The sequence below is a fragment of the Salvia splendens genome, unplaced genomic scaffold (assembly GCF_004379255.2).
Source record: "Salvia splendens isolate huo1 unplaced genomic scaffold, SspV2 ctg501, whole genome shotgun sequence".
NCBI lineage: Eukaryota > Viridiplantae > Streptophyta > Magnoliopsida > Lamiales > Lamiaceae > Salvia > Salvia splendens.
In genome coordinates, this window is record NW_024599158.1 from 7,645 (window position 1) to 11,643 (window position 3,999).

General features: G+C 33.7%; 1 pseudogene; it reads left to right on the forward strand.

Moving 5' to 3' along the window:
* Positions 1-492: 492 nt before the first annotated feature.
* LOC121790404 lies at positions 493-1,133 on the forward strand (annotated as a pseudogene).
* The last annotated feature ends 2,866 nt before the right edge of the window (positions 1,134-3,999 follow it).

Genomic DNA, 3,999 nt, shown 5'->3' on the forward strand with positions numbered 1-3,999 from the left:
ATTCCAAATTTTTTATAGAAATTTTGTCATCAATCTTTTCTCTTTATCTCTAATACTTTATTCATTTATTATTTTATTTTTATACTTTATAATTTACTATTACACGTTAAAATTTGTATCATTCCATATTGCAGTCTATACTTTTAGACATAAAGGGACTATTAGTAGAAAATAAAACTCAATTCTAAATAATCCAAAACTCAATTCATGAATCAGCACAACGCATTAAAACTCGTACCGTCCTAAAGTTCGACTTTGTTTTCATACACAAATGGACTATCAGTAGAAAACAAATTTCAATTCTAAATAATCCAAAACTCGAAAATAAATTTCAATTCTAAATAATCTAAAACTCAATTAATGTGGAGTACTTATTTGCAACTTTATCACCCCCCCCACCACCCAACCCCACCCCACCCCACCCCTTCAATTTTTTTTTTGGGTATATAGTAACCCCCAAATGCCCCTCTGTCTCTCTCTCATCAACACCTCTCTCTCTCAAACAAATTATATCGACGATGCAAGGCCTCCGGCACGGCCTCCTCTCCGACGGCGGCGTCCGCCTCGAGCTGACCCCCTCCGCCGCCTCCCCCCTCGCCATCGACGTGGCCGAATCGGCGGAGACGCGAATCCAGCGGCTGATCGCGGAGAATCCGGTGATCATCTTCAGCCGCCCCTCCTGCTGCATGTGCCACGTCATGAAGCGCCTCCTCTCCACCGTCGGCGTCCACCCCACCGTCATCGAATTGGACGACGATGAGATCGCCGCCCTCTCCCCCGCCCCGCCCCCGACCTCTACATCGGCGCCGCCCCCGTCGGCGGCCTCGAGAGCCTCGTCGCCCTTCACTTGAGCAACAATCTCGTGCCTAAGCTTGTCCAAGTTGGTGCCCTCAAAAATCATCACCTCCTAATTAATTAGCTTTGATTAATTATTTTTTGCTTTTTTAATTATAAGAAGAATCATATATCATTTTTATTTACTACTGCTACTGCTGCTACAGTATTTCTAGATGGTAATTAGGGGAAATAAGATTGTATTGTGATTTGGGGTTTTGTAAGCTTGTGAATTAGTGTTGGTAATTGTGATTATGACTATCTACTTTCAATGGAGAAATTTGCAAGAGTTATTGTTATTCGATGTTGATTGATTTTGATTATTGAGTTGCATTGGTCAAAGAATCAAGATTAAAGAAATGGACATGGAATCATGTACACATGAATGTGATTTTGATTTTGTATATGTACACATTATTATTTTTATTATTATTAGATGAAATAAAATACTATTGGGAAATGATTATTTGCTAATGTTAAAGTGTGTAAACTCATGAATATCCCAATTATTGTGGAGGAATATTCTCTAGTGTTGTTATTATAGTTCTTGGAAATTATTCTTGGACGAATTTGGGAACGGAATTTTCTTCATAGATTCACTATGTTTGTGCTAAATTGCAATTAAACCACTTTTGACTAGCAAACAATTGTTACTTATTTTTTTAAAGAGTTTTTATTTTGCCTACAAATGGTTGGCATCCACTGGATCTTTCTTTGCTACTCTTAACCTCAATCACTGATTTATTATGCTCGTCTACTTCTCCCTTTTCTTCGCTTTTTCGTTTATTTTTATATTTACAATCGTTAGATTTTTATAAATATCAAAATTTTGGAGTACCATTTTACGTTAATTTTGTTTGTTTGTTGTTTAAAATTATGGAAATGTTGATTTGTTACATTTGTTTTTATGTTTATTTGTATAGTTTAGAAATAAAATTTGCTAAATCCTTCTTGATTTAGAATGTGGCAAATGTCCAACACAAATGCGATGTGAATAAGAGGAGGGAAAAAAATTAAAAAAGGAAAAAATACAACAAATGTAGCAAACTCAAATAGAATCTTGACAACGGTGAACAATGAGAGGGAAATTAGATAGGCAGAAAATAAATAACTATTTTTGAATTACTATAAAAAAATGATTCCATGAACTTTAGTAAAAATACGAAAGCTACTACACGACCAACGATGTGACAAATACTCTCTTTATTATTTGCCCCAAGGGCGTACCGCAGTCGGCAATGGAGCGGCAGATCTTGCTGCAATGAGTCTGAATTCGAATCCCATTGCTGTCGTGTAGTTGCTTCCATCTCTCACTCACAAGTGTGAGGCCTTGGGAGATGAGCTTCTGGCAGCCAGTGAATTAAGGTTTTCCCTTTAACGGGCTATTGCATACCCTGATTGAACCCTCACTTGAACTTTTTGCTGCCATGTGACAAATACTCTCATTATATTTTGGTGTTTTCTTGCCTGAGACATGAATGTCGTCATAGGAAATTATAGATTTTAATGTTACTATGTGTTGTAGTACAACATTTACACTATATATGAATTTTCAGAAATAATAGGTCCATACATTCTAAAAGAGAAAAATTGAAACAATAAAGAAACTAATGAAATAATTATTGGTCTCTATATATACATGAAATGACCTTTGATGCTTGATCTTTTTCCTCCTCATCATGGGATGTCTTGTCTTATTGAACAATTATTTTGCTTGAAATGTACATTCTTTAATATAAAGTTTGATTGATATTTTTGGGCGAGTTGATTGCGTAATATAAGTTGGGGCATAATAAACCAAATTTTTCTTTTTTGTATTTTCGTATTTATAGTTGTAAATTGTACTACTTCACAAAGATTAATCATTCATTGGGACATTTATTTATATAAAAATATTTTGTCAGCATTTTCTTCGGTCATTAATCAAAGTGATGTTTCCATTTTGCAATTTGTTAACAACTAGAGTTGATATAGAAATCCAAATTGTTGAATATTCTCAATATGTGGTGGTGAATAAAGTTGAATTTATTCCTGTATGACATCGAGGTGATGCTAATATACTTTATTTATTTATTTATTTATTCTTCTTTAACAAGAATCATGTATGGTCGATTGATAATGAAATCTAAAATTATAGTCTTCACCTCCCACTTAATGACTTAATTACTCATTACACTAATCAAATTAAGTATATTTAATTCAGAAATGGAAGTAATCAAGGTCATGAAGGCCAAACCCACTTTAAAATATCTTTCCCAATTTAGGAAAAAAGAAGGTTTGCTGTTTCGTTAAAGTCCATTATAGAAGGAAGAGATGAATGAACCCACTGTATTATAATAAAAGCAAATTAAATCAATATTTTACAATAAACTAATTGATTTATACATTCTGACTAATTATGAGAGAGGACGCAACCCTTATATATATAAACAGTAAACCTCACACGGAGTATGTTTTGCAATTACATAAATACTTGTAACTAAAATAAATTATAATTAATGAAAGGTATAATACTCAATATTGCAAAGTAGTATAGCATAGTTTAATCAGTAATATCTAAAAAAAAATTATTGTTAGTAGAGAAATAGATTATTTTTTGTTAACGCACAATTTTTTTAAAAAAAAAAACTATTTTTAAGAGAGCGACCAATTAGTATGATTAAAGACTCCAAATTTTGTTTTTTTTTATAATACTAGCTACTATTATATTTATTTGAAGTTGCCCTTTTTCCACTGGGGTTGGAGAAGACAAGTGATTGTGGAATTGCAATAGCAAAAACCATCATTAATACTGTTTGTATACAGTTGATGGTGTATGAACCAAGCCCAAGAATCCAAAAAACAAATAAGTAGGAGTACTATAATAAAAAGGCAAATAGATTAATAATTATATGGTGTGATAGAAATCCATGGGTTCCATCCTAAAACCAATTGGTGATAGGAGGAGGGGCCCATGAGACTTATATACTAGTTTCAGTTTTATCTTGACACCGATGTGGGACAATTATATATTATATTTTTAGTTTCAATTGCCAACACCCTCCCTCAAACCCTTCAAGGTGAACCTTGGAGGGTTTGGACTTTTTCTAATCGATTGGACAATCGGCCCAAATATTTTTTCGATCAGTTGGACCACTGGCCCAAATTTTCAGCCCAGTTATACTG